This window comes from Lissotriton helveticus, chromosome 2_1 (assembly GCF_964261635.1).
Source record: "Lissotriton helveticus chromosome 2_1, aLisHel1.1, whole genome shotgun sequence".
NCBI lineage: Eukaryota > Metazoa > Chordata > Amphibia > Caudata > Salamandridae > Lissotriton > Lissotriton helveticus.
The window spans coordinates 1,741,790,084-1,741,812,686 of NC_136059.1; the positions used below are offsets into that span (position 1 = coordinate 1,741,790,084).

Genomic DNA, 22,603 nt, shown 5'->3' on the forward strand with positions numbered 1-22,603 from the left:
CAGAGAGATAGGTAAGCTACACACATGAACAGCACTTATGAATATATTTATTTAGGTATTTATATTTATTTAGTTATAGTGATTACATTTCACATCTACAATATGAAAATTGTTCCTAACCATATCTTCACATACGTTGTCCTTAAAACACAAGCTGCTGCTAAACAAATTTATTTCTGTAAATTCTTTGTCTAAAATTGAGTTCGATTACTTTATTTACTGTAGATTTTATCAAGGGATATTAAAAACACAGTGCCCTAGGGGACAACCCACCTTTCACAAGTAAAATGCAATACCTGACTAAAGACACACAAATACATATTTTTCATTCACAAATATTTTCCTGGAAGGTGTATATGAGCCTGATTTATATTTGTTTAACAATAGTACATCAGGATTTGTTACATAATGTACTCCACAACCATTAATGATGCATCTGTCTGTTATATGTGTGTTTTTAATATCATTACTGATTTAGCACATGGCACAATCTGAGCCAAGCGTGACTCAGGCTGTGGAATTTACCTTTCCAACAGTCAAGGTAATGGGGACTGTGCCTATTATCATGTAACATTGCGCTTACATTTAATTGAATTGACTCTAATGATGACATTGATAATGCCTTTTGTGGATGAGGTACTCCCTGACATATGGAATAGAGTAAGTACCCTCTACATAAACACACATGTTTTTTCTGAGTTTCTGGTTGCCATATATCCCATACACATAATTACAAGTCAAATTCTATGTAATGTAGTAAAATGTATGGTTTTTGGACCTCTTTGATGTGTTCACCATTTTGTTATTTACCTCTGTACTACGTAATTGATTTGTTTCTATGTCTGTTTTCAGCTTCCGTCAGCAAAGTGAGGGAGACAGAGGCCACACTTCGGGGACCAGGAAGAGAGCCACAGGGAGTCAGAAATTTAAGCCATCAACTTCAATGAACCCAGTGGGAATGGGGCTGGCCAGTAGGTCCAGTATCTGAGGCCTTTGATTGTGGCAGCCCAAATAACACAGGCCACCACATCTGTTCCTTTTTCTGTCACCACCATTCCAACCACTACCACATCACTCCTGTCCCCTGGTACAAAGCCATCGTCCAGTCAGTAAACAGAATGTGGTCTCCTTCCATTCTGCAACTCTTCCCTAGCCCCATTCCACCAGCACTGGTGTCAGAGGAAGCATTGTTGCTTGCCGTCCATGGTGTCAGGCTATCCCAGGTAATTAACATCCTGGATGTCAACCTCTCTGCCTCACAGAGAGGTCCTGTCTCTGCTAGTGCCACCTCCGACACCTGTGCTTCTGTCACACTTGCTGCCCTAATTTCAACCCCTAACCTAATTCTACCACCTGACCACATTGAAAGCCCTGATCCCGTTCCAAAGCCCACTCCAATTTTACAGCTGGACCAAATCCTTCGACCTTCCTCCATGATTGAAGCTATCCTTGAAATCTGCGTATCCCAAAACGTCACCATAACAGTAGATATTTCTCCCAAGAAACCCCTGGCCATGCCCCCTCTAAAAATAATCCTGAAAAACCCCACCTATCCTAAAACGTAGGTGTGTGAACATCAATCCGCTTCAGGAGGATAGAGAGCCCCATGAGGAGGACACTAATACTATGATGTAGAGGCAAGCTGGCTGTGATATGATACTAGCTTTGTCTTCCCCAACCCCAGAGTTTTTTCAGTTAATTTTCTTTTTGAAAGACTTCAAGCATCCAAGAGGAATAACTTTTTGTATCTTTTTGTATTGTGTTTACAGAAACTTATAATTGAACAATTTGTGCCTATTATTTACTTGTAGATATATTTATTTCTTTAAAGTGTTACAATGTTTGCAGTACATGAATGAGTATTCCAATAGTTTGTTTATGTTAACCATTAGCTTCCATTTTCTGGTCTAGTGATTTCCTATTTGTTGCATTGTGGTAGTACTAGTGCGTATCCTTTTTCATGTGTGTTAAAAGAAGTGGAAAGGTTGCTAAGAGGGCTTAGTGTGTATGTTATACAGAGTGGGAGTGTATGTGACTGCAGTTAACGTTATCACTTTTGTGCTTCAATATAGGAATATCATCAGAAATTTACATTTACATTTACTCAGTGCAATACATTTTGTATGCCTACACATAGGTTATGTTTATGATATAATGTACCAAATTTAAAGTAACATCAGTAATTGGGCTGTAGACATATCAACTATGGGTACATGGTTAAATCATTTGATTGTGGTGTGCACGATAAGTGGATAACGTTGTATGAAGGATAGGCTTTAATACTGAGCATTAGTACTATGTTTGTCACACCTTGTACCTTGACTAAAAATGTGCAAACAGAGACATTGTACATTTTTGGTAGGTGACGTATCTCATTTAAAATAGTTAGAAAAAGTTATATTTGCCTCCTATTTTGTGATGCATTATGTTGTTGCTCATCCTCCACTGTCAGATGGAGTACCATGGAATGGAGTAGCAGGGACATAGCGATAAGTAGGTTTTGTGGTTGGCTATTTACACACTTTTTCCTCCAACAGAGTGTTTCCCTTGGCGGACACTATTCTCTAAATACAGGGGGCAGAGAAGTGACTTCACGTCACTCTGTCCATCATGTTTAGGGGAAACTGCCATCAATGGAGTTTTGAAAATGTAGTAGAGGCGACTGATGGTTCACAGACCAACAAACCACAATAATCTAAATATGATGGATGAACCTCCATGGCTGTGAACTGGTAAACAGATGGTTTTTGATGGTCCGTCATCATCAGCCAAACTAAATCTGACCATATATTCCTTAACAATCCAAAAATAAGCACATAGCAGTAATGAAACATCAAAGAACATTTACAATGTTTTTATAAATTAATAAAATTAATTCATAATAAAAGTTTATATAAACATTATACTTCCATAAGGCTAAGATACCAACTACATAATACAGATCAATGCTTCATACTTCCACAATATAGCAACCTGTAATAAAACATACATCAACATAAATAGTTCTGTTGTAGTATAACATTATATTGCTTAAAACAGGAATTCTTCATGTAAAAACCCATCGTAAAAACAGCCCCCAAAAAATATAATACAATTCACCAGCTTTAAAAAGTAAGCAATTGAAAAGTTCCTTGTGAAATTGTAGGAGTCTCTCCAAAACCCCAAAAATAGATAAAATGAATAAACTCTCCAGGAAAACCAAAAAAGTGAAATAAAATTATTGTTATACTTTGGATTTAAAATGATTCAAACTATTTTCTTTTAAAAATGGAAAAATATATCTTTAAAAAAATGAAATATTCTTTCCAATGGCACTACTTTACCTGTAAATAAAAAGCATTCATTACCACTTACGAAACAAACCATGCTCAAAGCCAGAATACAAAATACAAACATCTCCTATATAAAATAACTAAAAGAAACTACAACTCAATAACTTGAAAATTCACCAGATGACACACTATGGATTCACCAGATGATACACTATGGGTTCACCAGATGATACACTATGGTCTTAGATACATAGATACCTTAATATAATGATTTTGTAAATTTAACTAACCAAACCACTGTACCTAAACCCTATAACGTCATCTCAGTGTAGACCCTTATGACACTTCAATCTAGGCCAACACGACCCAGGACTATTAGTTACAAATTGAAATATAAATGTCCTTACTGAAAACAAAGAGCTGCATCACCAAACTCATCGACTTCAGCTGCACGCAGAAGAATTGAAAAGACAGCATAATGCAATTAGTTGTACAAAATTGCAATGAAATGAAAATAAAACTGAAGTTTACTTACATTGAAATCAATAAAAAGTCTAGCTTCTTAATACAGTGTTTTATGGACACGGCCCAGTTCTTGATGTTTGGCTACAGTGCCTTGATGCCTTCGTGTAATTGTTCGCGCTTTGTAACAATTATATCAAATTAAAAAGTGAAATTTTTTTCAGAAATTGGACATCCTTATATAAATATTGAAAACGATAATTTTTTTATGAATATGGCTAAATAAACATCACATACTTCCTTTTAAGTATTTATTAATGTACAACTAATCCATACTAATATTATAAAGAGAGAGCCCAAACCTTTGAGGTGGGTAATCTCAGTAACCACAGCACCAATCACAACACCCAATGCAGCGTTGGAAAGGGCAGTTGCAGCAGAAGGACATAGGCTATGCAGATGGATAAAGAACTACATCATCCAGAAGGCCAAGGGCCAAAATAACATCAAACAGGAAATGATGTAATAATGTGACTCACTATATTGAGACTGAGAGCCTGGAGCCAAATTGATCGTGAACAAGGGATATGCTATCCCGAAATGCGTAGATTTGTGCCTGCCTGCTTGAGAAACTCCATGCTGTGAGGAATAAATAAAAAAGCACCTAAGTGAAGACAAACGCGAGTTCGTCCCATTTTTCTCCCAGCTGGGGGAATTGGTTGTGGATTTTAATGCGGCGTGGTTCTGCCTCGGGGATTAACGAACCGACGAGAGAGCGCTGCAAATTCTGGCGAAAAGGAACTGAGGGGTATCAAAATATATATGTGTATATATATATATATATATATATATATATATATATATATATATATATATATATATATATATATATATATATATATCCATATCCATACTAATATTATAAAGAGAGAGCCCAAACCTTTGAGGCGGGTAATCTCAGTAACCACAGCATCAATCACAACACCCAATACAGCGTTGGAAAGGGCAGTTGCAGCAGAAGGACATAGGCTATGCAGACGGCCACCATATACATTTAAAAGGTAAAAGAATCGTGCCAGCAAAGTAGTCCCTTGTGTGCGTGTCTGCGTTCTGCTGTGGGCGTGTGCTGGGGGCGTGACAAATGCTGGGGGCGTGTGGTACGTTCCGCCCTTCATGCCATGTGAGTCGTAATTGCGCCGCATCAAGGGGCACGCTGGGGCCGTGACAGACGCTGTGGGTGTGTGTCCACGCTGTGGGCGTGTGTCCGCTCTTCATGCCATGTGAAGCGGCAATTATGCAATTGCGCCCCATCAAGGGGCACGCTGGGGGCGTGACAAACGCTGGGGGCATGTGCTACGTTCCGCACTTCATGCCATCTGGGTCATACATTAATCAGATCGTCTGCTGTGGCCGTGTGCTGGGGGCGTCCCAAAGGCGTTCACCTCGAAGCGTGGTAAGTAACCATTTGCAAGACTCCCTTGAGGGACTGCCCGTTGTCTCACACATACTGGGGGTGCCGAATGCAGTGTGTGCCTTGGCCTGGGTGCGTCTGAAAGGGCCGTACGCAGTGTGTGGCTTGGCCTGGGTGCGTCTAAAAAGCACTCGGGCCGAAGAGCGTAGGTGTGGGTCATTAAAAAATAAGAACAGCGGGAAACAATCATTCAAGACTCACACAATTCTAATTGTTAGACGGTCGCCGCTGGCCCACAAGCGGAGGCACACGCGACTGAGCATGTCTGCGGGGACTATTACTGCAGCCTCTAATGCGCGCTGTTTACTGAACTATCACATGAAACCAAATTACACGCGCCTGCTAACATCAGCCAGGGCTGCGGCTGGGCCTCAAGGGGGGGAATACGCGAATGACCGTATCTGAATACACACATTACACACATTCTATTTCATACCCGGACAACGTCGGGACGGGCTGCTAGAGTATTATATTTGAAAAAAGTAGTAATTTGATTTTTCTCTATGAACGTTAATATTATTTTATATGAAGTATACCTTTATGACCATTATTAATGTATGTTAAAATTGTAAAATTGTTTCTTACTTTAATCTACATCATATAACATGTTTACAGCATGTGTATTATCTCTGTTCCAATGTATTTATACAATTTATTTTAATGAAAGTTATATTCTTAAATAAAACAAGTCTAATTTGTTAGCTATACATTATCTGTGCTTTATATATGACCTTTTGTTAAAAAATATACTTACATTATTATTTAATGTTTAGAACATTTTGGAAATGTTTTAGTTTCTACAAATGTTAAACAGTTTTGATAATTCTAAATATCTTTCCAATACTAATACATGTACTGGTTACTTACTTTTAAAAGTAAGTAGCTTCAGATTTTAAAAGGAAAAACAAATATGAATATTATTTTATGTAATTTTCTTTCCTTCCTAAAGCGATGCAAACGTATTTGTAACAATTCACTATTAGAACTAAAATTCTAGTGGGGGTGATTAAATTAAATATTCTTACACAAAACGCAACCTCACTGTGTAAAGAATTTTTTTCTAATCTAATATTCTAATTCCAACTTACACCCACTGGGGAAAGTGTTTAATTTTTGCCAAAATCCTTTTCCTTTTTACAAAATGTAAACTGTTTTTTTTATTTTAACCCGTTGGCTGCTGCCGTTGGCTGCTGCCGTCGGCCATTGGCCGACGGCAGCACTACCTCGCTGGTGCTGCCATCGGCCAAAGGCCGATGCGACTGCGCCCATTTTTTAAAACGGCTGCACTGCCGAAAAAAGCGGAAGCAGCCAACGGGTTAAAAAATCAATTTTCCTATATTACCTTTTTTGTTTATATTCCCAATTAGATTTTTCATTTTGTAAATGTGACAATTTAGCATTTTTACTTATTTAAATATTCAGTTTTATTATTAAATGTAAATTACATTTTAACAAAATGTATTAATAATACAATCTTTAATTTAAACTTATTTGTATAACTTCTTATTTTATTTTTGAACACATTGTATTTCCTTTTTTCTTTTTTTAAATATCTTTATTAAGATGTTCACATTTTCCTGCAAGCGTATCAGCACAAATACAAAACAACCAAAAGAGAAAATCAAACAGAGATGCGAGGCTTGAGAGAAAGAAAGATAAATACCCAAAAAACAGACAAATAATTAAGAAACATAAGAGAAAGCCAGCAACTCGAATACAAAGACTCCAATCTGAGCCGCAAACAGTAACCATATTTCACAAAGCACAATTTTTTAATTCACTTTAACCAATGTGTACCAGCATCATATTACATTTCCCCTCTAGATAATTTTTATCATTATTTTCCTTCCATTTTGTTAGAGGCGCCCAGATGCGCTGTCCCAGCAGCTTTGATTTCTTACCCTTTCTTTCATAAATTGCTCTCTCCATTGTATATATAGAAAGTAAGCGAGCAAGCCATTGCTGAAAGGTAGGGGGGAGAGGGTCTAACCAAATAGAGGCAATTTTAATCCTCAAAACAGCCATAGCAACAAAGAGAAACCGATAAGCTATCTCATTTTGGGTCGTACTACTTATTCCTAGCAAGATTAGTTCAGGGGTAAATTTAATTTTTACCCGGAGTGAGCGATCTAGGTATTCCGTAATTGAATTCAATAGCCCCTGCAGACGAGGGCAGGTTGCAAACATATGAACCAGATTTGCATCCGCCCCCCCACACCTAGGACATATAATCCCTGAAAGCCCGTCCCACTGTGCTATTCTGTCCGGCGTATAGTATAAAGACAGTTCTAAAATGTTGTGCCTGAAGCCCAGCAGAACATAAGACTGACTGACCCAACTCTAAAGATCTCAAAAGTGCGCCAGGAGCGGCCCCCACACGCTCAACCCATTTAGCCTTGTGTTTAATTAGATAATCTTGTTTAAGACTTATCAGTTCTGCGTATATCAACTTGACAACCCCCTTATTCCTGCCTTGCATGATGTCAATGATAACATTACTAACAAACCCACTTTCCCCTCCAGTGTTTTATCATTAAAGATGCAGAGTTGTAAATACTTGAAAAAATTGCCTTTCTCCAAGCCAAACTCCATCTGTATATCGTTGAATTGACGACACCCTTCTATCCCAATTAGGTCCCCAGCCTTTCGAACACCCTTAGCATCCCATCCTGCCATAATCTCATCTGAGAACATTTCGGGAATGTGTTTTTTTTATATAACACCGTGTAGTGGTTGCGCCTCCCCAAACCAATCTTCTTTTTTAACGCACCCCAGATCTTGAAAGCGGCCATCAACGTCTTAAATGTTGTTCTTTTATAATAGCTGGGCTCTGAGAATTCAAAAAAACACCTCCCAGCATTTTCGCCCGGTAGCAATTTATAGACATCCGGGAGCTTGTTTTCCCCTTCCATATCCGCGGTACATATCCCTGCCAATATCCCCATATATTGCGAGGCAGCAGCCCAATAGTAGCATTCAAAAATCAGGAACCGAAACCCCCCCCTTTCCCGTGATAAAGACATAAAACGAAGTGCCTGCCTAGTTTTGCCGTGTGCCCAAATAAACCGATTAACGAAACCTTCTAGAATATAATAAACCAGGATTTTTGGAATTCCAATGGGATTGCCCTAAATAAATATAGAATTTTTGGTAAAAATATCATCTTAATGACTTTGCATCGTCCCACGAGAGAGAGATGGAGATTATTCATCTGTCTAGATGCAACCTCGCCTTCCTAGTTACTGGTTCCACATTTTTGGCCACTGGCGTTCCCAGCTCTGAAGTAATCCGTATACCAAGGTATACAGCCGAGTATGTAACACGGGGAGCCTCAAAATTTACAGACCGATTCATGATTACTTCGGATTTATCGAGTGCATACCCAATAAATGTACCAAACTCTAATGCTAATGACTCGCCGCTTCCAAAGCCAAATATGGATCTGCAGTGACTATGCCACATCATCGGCACAGGCGAGGACTTTAGTTTCGATCCCCTGACTGACGACTGGACAGATTCCGTTATTAGCCATAAATAATCGTATTAGGGGTCCATATAAATAGCAAATAACAGTGGGGAGGATGGGCAGCCCTGCCGCGTCCCCCTCTGTATATTAAAAGGGGAGGTGTAGTTGCCATTAACCTTTATTCGAGCTGTGGGGGCCCTATATAACACTCGGACAGATTTAATAAACCCCTCCCCCAACGCAAACCATCTTATAGCCTCCCAGAGAAAATCCCAGGAGATCCTATGGAATGTTTTTTCAGCATCTAATAGCAAAACAGCCATAGGGTCTCCTGAGATCTCCGTTGCGTCAAAAAGCGTAATCGCCCGCCGTATGTGTTGCGTTGTCCCGCGACCCATAATAAACCCATGCTGACAAAGGTGAATAGTTTTTTTAAGATACCATTTAGTCGCGTGGCTAAAACTTTAGAAACCACTTTTACATCGCTATTCATTAGAGTAATTGGCCGATATGAGCCTGGCTCCCTGGCTGGTTTGTCTTTTTTCAAAAAGACAACGTCTGTCTCCGCCCACGATTCGGGAGCCGGACCCCCTTTTTGGGCTAGTAACATAACCTCTATTAAATCCGGTCCAATAACAACTCTAAAGATCTTGTAAAAATCTAGCTGGATCTGATCAGGGCCAACGGCTTATCCAGAAGGCAGATCTTGCAAGGCACCCATTATTTAATCCTGAGAAAACGGCCTCTCCAGTTCCTCCCTGTCTATGAGATCTACCTTCTGGGTAGGTACTTTGTCTAAGTATTTGCGAATGCCCTCCGACGCCACTAGTAAGCCTCAGGAATATAGCTGGTGATAAAAAAGCCTGAAAGTCTCCCGAATACCTGCTGTATCAATAATAACCCTCCTGCCGACGTCATGGATTTCAGAGATCTCACCGGCTGATGCTTTTTGCCTAGTTCTGACGGCCAGAGTGTGTCCCACCCGCTCATTAAATTTGTAGCAGTGCTCTTTTTTAGACATGTAGATCTCAGCAGCTTTTTTGGCATAGTGATCCCCTGCTTCCGCCTTTTTCATAGCCAGGTGTAATAATATTTCATGTAGCACTTCTCCCAAATTGATAGCCGTTACTAATGCTTCTTCAAGCCTACTTAGATCCTGCCTTACTTCAGATTCCCTTAGTCGCTCCTTTTTTTGCAGACACAAACTATAGCTTATTGTCTCCCCTCTCACCTCCGCCTTAAAAGCATCCCAAACAATTCCAACCCGAGTGCTCCCCTGGTTAAAATCCCAAAATTTCTTAATCCATCCCTTCATATATGTAATATAATCAGGATCATATAATAACCTCCGTTCGAAGGTCCATCCAACATTCTTTTTTTTCCATCATTGTAAAGTTGACAATTAATACTAATGGGTTGGGATCTGAAATAATACGAGGATGCCTCTCAATCCCAAAATTAGTGGTACATTGACTGGACACAAAAAAATAATTCAAACGGGAAACAGCATTGTGTGGGGCAGAAAAAAAGTGCTACCTGCTTCAGAGGGTTTCAGGTAAGCCCATGCATCTACTAAACCATTATTATAAACTAAATTAGATAAGGCGGAACCCACCTTCCTTTTTTTCCCTGAATACTTACTAACTGGGTCGCCCCATCGTACCCCCAAACCATTAATGTTGAAATCACATTGTATTTTCATAAAAACCCAACAATGATTTTTTTGAAACAGAATATGAATTTACTTAATTAAAATATATTTATTAAGGTAAATTTAAATAATTAAAATATTAGAAATATATGATTTATTTCTTCATTCCAAATAACATCCAATGATTCCCCCTGCAGAATTCCCAAATCCATCCATTTAAGTGGCTATAATATAAAAAGTATTGAATAAATATAATTTATTATTAATTAAAATAATGTATTTCAAAATTAATGTTGTGTTTATTGATTTAATATACTTCCCACTTATTCGTTTTAAAACCCAGATGAACTATTATATTTTATATTAAATTAACACATTTAATAAATAATTAAACTACTTAATTTTCAATTAATAAAGTAATCCTTATTTTATAACATATACATTTTAATATATTCTTTAATACATTCCGCACTAAATTCCCCTGCAACCCCCACAATACTCATTTATCATTGAAAAAAAGGCATAACTATTCAGATTAAGTACGTCTTTCAACATCAAAAATATTTTAAACTTAATAACTTATTTTTTTTTAAATAAATAAAACGATCTTATACATTACAATAAGAGTAAAAATCAAATATATATATATATATATATATATTTTGAACATTCATTACAGACAAAGACAGAGATATTAACATATATTCATGTAAATGATGTTGCAAATATTTTAAATACAAATCATATTCTTACCTTTGATATTATGTTTCATGATATTCCGGATACCACAATATTTTGAAAATTATATTGCAGCTGAACAATATTTTCTATTCAATGAAAATGACTGTCATATAACCATTCCAGTATGGCCCAATGACAAAGAGTAATTGCAGGCCATGAAGAACTTTGTCCAGGGTAAATTGTATGCTGCCCTACCCCTCCATTGCCTGTGACTTTTCGTGCAAAACATTGATGGGATACCAACGACTAATAGGGAGTGGTGTCAGTTTGCGAAGTGGAAGCTGTCAATGAGGAAGTGGTTCTTCCCTATGAATCTGAGATGTAAGCATTGGACAGTGCACATATTGGTCCAGAAGGCTACTGCATACACCACCTATGTACCTTCCCATCATGATAATTTTGATTGGAACCCTTGCCCCTTTCCAGGATCAAAACTTCAATGTTGGTATTTTGCAACTAGTCAAACATTTGGTAGGAATCCAAGTTTGGTAGGAATTATGAATTGATTCAGAGAACTTCCTGGCTGTTTATGATGAAATGGATATGATTAATGTGTTGCTTCCCAAAGAAGCAATGGCAAGGTCAATAAGTAATGCCTTTTTGCTTTATACAATGGTTTTAGTTGATACTGTTCAGCATGGGGAAACAAGGTCATTGCTGACACTGAAAAGATCTGTACAAAAAAGGCCCAGTTTGATGATATATATGTGTGCATATATCATTACCAAACGTGGCACGTGCAGGTAAGAGCGATGGGGCCGGGGTGGGGTGATTTCGTTGGACGATGACGAGGGAACATTAAATAAATATTTAATTTTCCTTTGTCATCGTCCGTCGAAATGCCACCCACCTGGCCCAAACCGCCCCACCGCTCTTACCTGCATGGGCCTCGGCTGATCATTACGCATGCACATATGTGTGGCTTGATGCTGCATCATCCCCAGTTCGATGTAGTATACATACACATGCTTCACCATGCATGCATGTACATACATCATAATGTAGTGAACATTTTGGCTTATAGTTTTGTTTACTGATCCAAGAAGACAGACATGCATTGTAGAATGGAAGTGCATTTACAGGCAGGAGTGACCTGGTAGCAAATTGCTAACAAGTTTATAAACGAAAATACCTCTGGCACCATTGGTCACACTCTTTCTTTTTGCCACAATAGTCCTTTTTATTGATTTTGGGCATTAATACATGATTTTATATTTTTCATTAGATATTTTTTCACTTTGAGAATTTCCTTCATGGAGTATTTTTACACCTCTCCTATGTTTATATCTGTACAAAAACATTTATATACAATCATTTATATATACAACATATACACATTTATATAATTTCTCGATGGACTTTGAAACAATTTTACACAAAACATATAATACAGATTGGACGTTACACACTAAACACACTCTGTGTTGTTTGATACAAACTCTATATGGTTTGATGTTTGTACAAGTCAGTGGTTCACAAAATAAGAGTAGAATGCCTATCTCTTGTTAGTCCTACTTATATTTACAAAAAACATTACACCGGGACCGTATATCTCTTATTCCTCGGTGTGTCCTGATTAGGGAGTCCTGTATAGGGTCGGAGGTTGTTAACACAAACTATAGTATAGGGGCGGAATTCATGCCACTAAAAAGTCCAAAGTGGATCAAACTCTTCTTTTTAAAGTTTGCTCCGATCCACTAAATGATCAGTGCCGACGCGTTTCGACCTTCTAGAAATAGGACAAAAATACGTCTTTTATGGTAAGGTCTTCTTCAGGGCTGGACAAAAATTCTTGTAGGACATCTTTACACCTGTAGATGTAATGATATGATTTGTCTTAGTGTGTATTCCTATATGTAACCTTTATGTGAACTACTATGTTTATATCAAACTCACATGCCGGTTTCTTACAGCTGCATATGGATGCAGTGGCCTCCTGCCTTTTTCTGAAAGAAGAATGGATGTTATCTCAATAGACTTGTGTCTCCTCCCGTTAGTGAAACATACTTAAACATCATGCCCCTCAGGGCTAATATGATCCCCCACCTACCAGACTTGTATAGGTCAGGCCCAATGGTCGTGTCACTTTTACTCTTTAAAGCGTTTGTTAGCAGGGAAATTAAAAGGCTGTGGTTGGTTGTTGCCTGAAGAATCATAACTGGCATGAAAGGTTTATTATTTTGTTTCTGATATGAATGAATATATTTCTACTCTGCTTGCCAATATATCATAATATTTTCTGTCTATCTTCTTGAATGGCAAGAGATTTGGCCTTCAGGAGTTGTGATACACTGTGTATTATGATGTGTTGCATACTTTATATGCTTTGTCTGTACAGCTATGTATATTTATTCCATAATTTGTGCATATAATCTGTGACGTCAGTTATGCTGCTTTAATTAGCATTCGTATTTCGAACTGGATTGGAAAGTATTATGATATATAATATTGATATTATGCCTGGATCACCAAATTCTGAATGGCCATAACATGAATCATTATTCGAAAAATAGTTGAAATTTGAGATGCATTACATACATAGTATAATGTATAGTTTTTAGGCCCAAGATATTCCAAAATTGCTGGCAGCATAAACATTGATTGCAAATGACGCCTTTTTTAGGTCTTGCCTACTGACAGCTTTCCCTGTCTGATGAGTGCTCAAATGGTCACACACCACACAACACCCATCATGCGCATACATATGTAATGAAAGGCTTTTGGACAGCCCCTTTCAGTCATTGGCTACTGTGGTTCAACTGGTTTTGATCATTAGCTTGAGGTGTTGTCCATCAGCATTGGTATCATCCAACATCATTTTGCTAATGGGCACAAATTAAAATGTATATTTTACACACATTCCTCTTAATTACGCACTGTCTGGCACCGGTTCACTTGTATTTTGGCTTTGCCAATGAGTCTTGAAATGAAGCATTGGCAAAGGAAAACTACAAGCGAACTTTTCCTTTCATCCCCCTGACTTCCTTATTCTGGTTTCTCTCACAGCCTCTTTCACTCCTCATCCTTATCCTCCTCCTCCCATTGTCAATGGTGTACCTTCCCTATCACCTCTCTCATTACGTGTCACTTTCATCCGCACCTTATTTGCTTGTCTGTTTTCCCACCTTTCCATCTTCAGGCTGTCATTCAAGTTGTCATTGCATGGCCACTACTCTTTTACTTGATTTTTATTTTAACTCTTTTTATTGAACATATCACATGTATGCATCACCTATACACATTCATGTACTTAATTACATCAAACTTACATTTTGTGCCACAACCATTTCGCCTGTTATATATATTCTGCTTTTTTGTATACTGCAGTCTTTTCCTTGACAATGCATTGTTTAACTTTCCTCTGGCCATAATCCCAGTCCATATCGTTACACCATTCGGTATATGTTGGTGAATTTTGCACCCCCCAGTGTTAAGCAATATTGCGTTTGACTATCATCATGCCCAGTGTCACCCAGTCGTGTCTTTTTGCCATTTCTCACGGAGGACAGTGTAGGGTCTATAAGATTATTGATTAATTTCTGGTAGGTTAAGGAAATTGCCTCCTTGAGTAACCTGTCCTCCAGTGGTGAAGCCTCTGGGAGGATTGTGTCTGCCGGGATAGTGGCCATGAGTGCATGTCTGATTTGTAGGTATCAGAACATTTCCATCGGTGCCATGTCATATTTTTGTTGAAGCTTTGTAAATGGGATAACCTTCCCCTTGTCCGAGAAATCTCCCACCCTTGAGATTCCTATTAGGTCCCATTTTTGGAACCCTTTGCAACTACTCAGTCTGCCCAGTTTCCCGGTCTATCAAAGTGGGGTGAACTGTGTTGTTTTGTTGTAGTAACCCAGTTTCTTGAGCACTGTGTGCCATATGTGGACTGTGTCTGCTATAGAGTGCCCACATGACCCTTCCCTCTCCCAGGACGTATCGAGCCATTCGGAATGGGGGTTCAGTCTGGGGGAAGTGAATCCATTGGTTAAGAACTATGAGCTGGGAGGCCCAATAGTATGTTTGTATGTTTGGGAGTGCTGTACCACCTTCGTACCACCCTTTGATCAATTTGTTCATAGCTATTCAGGTGGCTCTCCATCACATAGAAGGCTGCGCACTTCAGCCTCTATTGACCTGAAGTATGTTTGGGGGACCTGAAATGGTGTGTTCTTCAGGGCGTAAAGAAATCTTGTTAATGCTATGATTTTAAAGAGTGCTGCTCGCCCTAGTGGTGTTAAGGGGAGGGACTGCAGGTGTTTGACCTCCCTTCGTAATCATTTCAGGGGTTCTTGAAGGTTTCTGTTCATGAAGTCTTCTGAGTTTGCTGTAATCAAAATCCCTAGATAGCTGAAGCCCTCCTCCACCACTCTCACCTCGCAATCCCTGGGCATTCTTGGGAGAGGGACGTTTAAGACATATAGGATTGATTTGCTCCAATCAATTATGTACCCAGAGTACTTCCCTATAGTTCTTTGAAGATGTTCAATGTGCTGGCCAGGGAGAGCGTCAGGGAGGCCATGTATAACAGAATATCATCCGCATGTAGTGATATCTGGTCCTCCCACTCCTCCGGCCATCGGAGTCCACGGATGAGGGGATCACTTCTCACCCATGCTGCCAGCAGTTCTAACACTAGGGCAAAGAGGAGTGGGGTCAGGGGACAACCCTGTCTTGTCCCTCTCCCTAGAAGAAATGTTTCGGACATTCTGCCATTCACCACCACCACCTGTGCTAGTGGCTTTGTATATAGCAGCTGTACCTAGGACCTGAATTTGGGGCCTAGCTCCATGTGCTCTAGAACTGCAAAGAGGAATAGCTCTTCGATCGTGTTGAAGGCCATGCAGGTGTCGAGGGATAGGATGATGGCTTCTTCCGGGATAGTGTGTTACAGTCTCATACTCCATATAGGTGACGCAAATTAATAGCTGTGTTTCTGCCCAGCATAAAGCCAGACAATGTCGATCGGAAAGGCTCCGAACGACATTTGGATTTTCCTAAACCACGTTGGAACCCAAGTTTCTGACTGACTCAGAAACATTTCCAGCCAACCGATTACGATAGAAGGTAACTGTTCGGACTGTCCGACTCGGTTCCGACTTGCATTCGGAGACTCCAAGTCGGTCGGAGCTGAATCGTACAGCTCTAAGGACTACGTTTCAGACTGATGTATTACGATGTCGGGTTCAGACAGCTTTTCTGAACTGGTGTGTCCGACATGAAAAGGCTGTCGGAAACTGACTTTTGGGGCCCGTAGCAGGCCCCCCTTCACCCGGAGGCCTACGGTTGGGACCTGTGGGGGTACCCATGGAACCACTCTTTACAACCATGCACAGTGTGGTAGGCACCTTGAGGTGAAGTGTTTTACGCAACCATCCCTTCTTTCAATTGCAGCCATTGTTGTCGGTCAAAAGCCTGTGTTGTGGTCGCAACCACAGTCTGACCGAACGGTGTTTGGAAACATCGTTATCTGTCAGCCGGGCTTGCCGTACCCGAGTCGGTCGGAACCCATTCCGACAAGGAGTCGGTCGGCATGCTTTCCAACCGACATCGTAATCAGCCCCTAAGTCTCAAATGGTGCTGCTAGAGGCTCCACATTGTTCTGCTCTACATTTCCCAGAAACCTGAAGCATTATTCAGGGATTGCCCTGCTAACATGCAAGTGGCAAGTAAGCACGCTATCACTGAAAGCCTCTATGCACTATTCCAGACAAGACATGGATGGAGCAGGTCTGGGAATTCAATGTTTGGACATAGAACCTAACTACCTACAACAGCCCCTTTTGTACTACAACAGCTAATAGGCATCTACTATATCCCCAAGCATACCTAGTCTTGTAATAGTGATATGAACAGTTGCTATTTTAATAACCTCTATATTCAGTTTGTCCTGTACCGATCTTTTATGACTGACACAACAGATTATGAAAGTAGACACCGACTATGAAGGGTGAGCGACATGAACATGCATAATGTGGCCAATATTTGCCACAAGCCACTCTGATTCAGATCATGATTAATTTACAGTTGCTTTCTGGTTATCACAAAAACTAAATTGTCCTACTGCTTGTTTCCTGACCAGGCCCCTCCCAAGTAAGGAACATGGCCGTGCTCCAAGGAGAAAAGTAGGAGTTGTTGGGATATTGAATACTAAATAAGTGGAGTCACTCTCACTTATATATTTTTATTTTTATTTGTTTTAATAAGTTTATTATGACAAATTGGTCTTTAAACTACATATACCATCATAACACAGCTAAAAGTACAGTTATTAAAATTTTTAAAAGGACCTAAAACCAAAGTTCATTATTTCTCATAAAAACTGACACTGTTTGTCCCTCCATGGACACTTCTTTCCATTTTCCTATTCCATGAGAGATCTTTTAGCTTGTCAGTCAGAAGCTGGATTGTTTGCGTCCTTAACCTTATTCCATAATTAATTAAAACCAATTGGCCTTAAAATCAATCACTTTACAGATAGCAATTTTTGGCAATCCATTACAATATGAACACAAGTACATTTTAAGCCTGTCCCGCATGTACATTTACCATTAGCATCCATTAATATGTTTATTATTTTCTCATTTGAACATGCAGGATTAATGCCTATTCTCACATTTAAGAATTCCAATCTCAACCAGCGATTCGGTACAGTATCGGATACCAATAATCATTACTCCAGCTATTTAACATAAAATGCACAGACTCTTTTTGTTTCAGGTAATCCATATCGATTTGTCTAGATTTTTCATTTCCCAAAACTTTTAGAACGTTCTTCAATACATAATGACTCTGGGTCCGTTTTTACTTTTAAGGTTTCACAAATGGAGTGGAGATTCTTTCTGGTAGCTTTTGCCCAATTCAGTTCACTCTGTTGGATCTCCCTCCTGCACCAACAAGGCACTTTTTCTGCCTCTCCTGATCCCAGCTGTTTCCAAAATCTGCATAGATTTACCTGGAGTTGTATATTCCATCCTGACCAGGCTAGTTCTAACCTAATGGCCTGTAACATTGAGGAGTTGGGCAGAGAAAGAAGAGTTTTTAAACATTTCCCTTCCTCCTTATCCCATGAACATTTTCCCCAAAACACAAGGGGGCATATTACCAACAACTAGCGATAATTATCGCTATGTTGGCTTAGCGGCAATATTTTTATCGCCGAGCTGCGGCTTTTTTGTATCGCTTAGGAACCTTGCTATTATCAAGGTTTATCTCCTAAGCGATAAAAATCGGCCGAAATGCATGAATATCGCTGAAAAGTCAGCGATATTCATGCATTACCGAGCTAATGCTCTTAGCCATGTTATCCACCTACCATTGGATAACATGGCTAAGAACTGCTCAGGGGCAGGTGTTAGCTTTTGGAGATATTCGCTCTTAGCCGAATATCTCCAAAAGTTGGTAATAGGAGATAGCGATGTTAGCGACTGTTTCCAGTCGCTAACATCTTGGCCCACCCACTTTGCATGTCATTAGTGATAAATTTCACTGACATGCAAAGCGGGGCCCAAGATGGTCGCTATCTCCTACTAGCTGTCACTAACTGGTGTTAGCGACAGCTAGGTAATAGGGAGATAATTTTATCTCCGCTTTCTTGGCTTTTAAAGCCAAAAAAGCGGAGATAAACCCCCTTGATAATATGCCCCAAGATTTCTGCCCCATATTGCATCTGCGGGGATCATAGCCTTAAATGCTTTCAACACTGGTCTGTGTGACATGTCTCCGTAATTATTATTAAATTTTTTCAACCCACAAATTCCTGCTAGGCCTTTTGTTTTCTGGGCCTGTAAGTGCATGCTCCAGTTTAAGGCTCTATGGAACCATATTCCCAGGTATATGTATTCATTAATGACTTCCAATTTTGTCAATGTTTTTTCTTTCCAAAACACAATATATTTGTTTTTTTCCATATTTACTATTAGGTGGTTTGATTAACAATATGTCTCAAATGCATTTAGCTTTCTTTGCAGTCCTAGTTCTGTTTGATCAAATATAACTAGGTCATCTGCTAAATAGTAAGCAAGACAGATGCTTTCCATTTACCTTTGGGCTTGCTCCTCTTTCAGTTATTAATAAATTTGGTAAATCAGCAAGAAAAATTGAAAATAAAAGAGGGGCCATATGCAGCCCTGTCTTAACCGATTATTGATTTCTATCTCTTGAGTTAAACCTCCTGCTGTGTCTTTAATAACTGGTGCCCAATTTTCACTATGCAGCCTTTGAATAACTTCTAAGAGGTCCTCGGGGATATTGTATCTTTTCAGCGTCTCCCATAAGAATTCTCTATCTACTAGATTAAATGCTGCCCAGAAATCAACAAAGCAGCAGAATAATCTACCCTGCTGTTCCAGTGACTTCCGAGCCACAACCCACAAGGCAAAACAATGATCAAGTGTTGAGTGCCTCTCTTTGAATCCTCCTTGTTCTCCCGGGACAATCACATTTAGTTCGACCCATTCCTTCGATTTTCCCAGGATTATTTTGGAGAACACTTTCATACCGATAGCTAATAGATTAATTAATCTAGAATTCTTTGGGTCCTTCCTATCCCCTTTTTTGTGCAATGGCCTGATTAAGGCTCCCCTCCATGATTTTGGGATTATACCCGAGGTTAGTACTGCTGTAAACATATTTGAGAAAAATTGGGCCCACCAATTTTACCCTGTTTTAATTATTACTGCAGGTAAATTATCAGGCCCTGCTGCAGGGGTAAATTTAATCTCTTAATGGTGTTATTTACGTTTTCAAACGAATATAAAGGAATTCGATTTTTTACTACATGTCGCCTCCAGGTTTTCTCCCCACTAATTTCTGGCCCATTGCTACACTTCTATAATTGATTTAGATGCGCCTCCCATGAAGCCTCATCAACTTCACAACTCATAGTTCCTGGAGATCGTCCCGCTGCATCTTGGACCAACCTCCAGAAACCTTTAATCTTTTTACTTTCTGTGGTTTCTAGTAGAGAGACCCAACATTTTTCTTTAAAGCTTCTTTTCTTAGATCTCACTAACATTTTATATTCCTTCCTCACTCTCACTTTTTAAGCATTTAATATCCCAGCATCCCTTGCTTTCCCTAGATGTGCTAGATAATGGCTTCCTAGATGGACGCTGCTGGCTGCCCAATTTCCATTTTAAATACCTGTCAGATATTGCCCCATCCACCAGAAGGCTCTCTGGGAAAGTTAATTTTCTCCCTGTCTATCCCATTTCTCTCTCTTGACCCCTGTCCCACTCTGCCTACCTCTACCTCTGTTTCTCTGCCGTGTGTCATTCTAATGATTGTTGAGGTCCCAGGAAGGATCTACTGCAACTGTTTCTGTGTGTGATAATCTAGTGTTATTTGACTTCATAAGGTACTGCATTAGCATGAAATAGTCAATTGCGTTCAAATGTATTACATACAGGGGCCCCCAAATATGCCTTACCTGGGCCTCCAAAATCCTCAAGATGGCACAATCGTCAATCACTACATATACACATGATTCCAAAGCAGTGTTGTACTATATACTGTGCGTGCTGCAACTCTTCCATCTGTAAACAAATGCAGGCCACCCTGAAGAATTTCGAAATAACTTATGTTCACAACTTGCAGGGCCACACTCTGTACAATACTGCCCAGGCTGCTCTAGGCAACCGGGTCCACGCCTGACCGTTCCCATTTAACTGATACAAACAGTAGGCTAAATTACTTCTGTATCATATGACATCAGAACTGTTTCCTGTAAAACCCTGTTACAGGCAGGAGTGTTTAAGGTGCTTTAATACAATTGCTAGACAGTAACGCTGCACTGTAAGGGGTGGTTTGATAAGTTTATCTAATTACATAGCAATAAAACTTTTCTTCTTTGTTATATAAAATGCCATGTAAGATTTCACTCATAAGGCATTGCCACATAAGCCTTCTGAAAACCTCAAAAAGTCACACATAAATTGAAAACTTAACAGCTGTATACAGTGGTGGACCAATTTAAGGTACTGTAGCCTGCTACTTCGGGGACACTTGTTTAATGCGAGGGACCTATAATAATGAGTTAATACATTGCAGACTGCTACAGCAAGGACAAGTATTTGACGCTAGAGACATTTAGTAATGCCTCAAAATACTGCAGCCTGCTTCAGCAAGGATTTAGGACTGATTCGAGGGGAGTCTAGTAAAGTTCGAAGACACTGCATCCTGCCTTAGGAATGTAAAGATTGCTGTTTTCAAAACTCCGAGGGCACATGAAAATGAAGTACACATTTTACGGAGTGTTTTTTGTGTATTTGTGCTTTTTGTCGATTTCATTCCGGTGTATTTTGCCAGGTGCCGAGTACGAGAAACAGTAAGTAGTGTATCAGAGCATACGTTATCAAGCATTGCCAATGCCGATAGGCCTACCTTACGTTTACAGTTTACAGGAGAGACCTGTTGGCTTTGACAATGTTCTTTCAAACAAGAGTGTCAAAGCTTGTTCTATATCCTTGATATTACACTGACATCTGCAAAAATCTGTCCAGTGGTCTGACTCAAAATGCAGGGCCTGGTGCCTTCCTGAACATTTAACACAATTTTGAAGTTTGACAGTCCTAGGTCAAAACGGGGGTCAACATCATAACTCTATATTCCCACATTTTACAATGTTCGTTTAAAAGAAATATGCACATCAGCACTTACATCCTTATTTGTATATCTCCCATACTTTTCACCCTGGCTTTTTTACTGCCCTTCATTACCTTCATTCGAATTGTTTCTTGAGGCTTTTACTCTGCGTGTATGGAAAAATGTAGATTACTATATTAGCCATTAATGTGAGCCTCAGTTTTGTTCTTGACTATAATAGTAAACTTCATGCACAACAGAAACCACTTACCATTCTCTAAGTTTTGAAACCATATTCTTTTAGAAAATGACTATTAACCAATTATTACGTAAAAATGAAACTGATATAGATTGAGCCACAACATACTCAATTAAAATTTGTAGAATGCCCTACAAGGGTGCGTTCATCTAGTACAAAGACGCATTTTCTTTTTTATGCTATACAAATGTTACCACTGTGGCAGCTTAATTTTCCCACAGGTGTATGACTGTATTGGTGTGCACAATATTTCCAGTGGCAATTACCACAGCATTCCTTTTGGAACATTGAAGTCCCCACCCTTATTCCTCAGGACTGCGATCAGAGCTTCAATAGTCATATCTATTATCTGGGAACGGAATACTATTCAGTTCTCAATTGTCATAAAAAGTGTTGTGAAATTGTCCCCTGTTGCACCTACTAACAAGTCCCTAAACTGTGTATGATGTTTTATTTCCCTAAACATGCGCACAATTTATACATTTCAGTTTACAATCTGTGTAAACGTGATTGTTTAAGAACTCGGAAAAAAAACTTGTGCTTTCTTGGAATTGGAGACCCAGACAGGAGCCTCTGAATGAACTTGTGTCAATGCATACATTACTCAGGCTTTGGTATGGCAGTCAACCGTGCTTCTAGCTAAACATTATTTCAAACATTTGACTGCATTTTCAGAGAAACAGCAGGTTCCAGTTTGTAATGT

General features: G+C 39.4%; 1 protein-coding gene across 2 annotated transcripts in view; it reads left to right on the plus strand.

Annotated features, from left to right (window-relative positions):
- SVEP1 (sushi, von Willebrand factor type A, EGF and pentraxin domain containing 1) overlaps nucleotides 1-22,603 on the plus strand; it is a 1,097,507-nt gene that overhangs the window by 794,200 nt on the left and 280,704 nt on the right. The gene's annotated exons all lie outside the window — the stretch shown is intronic.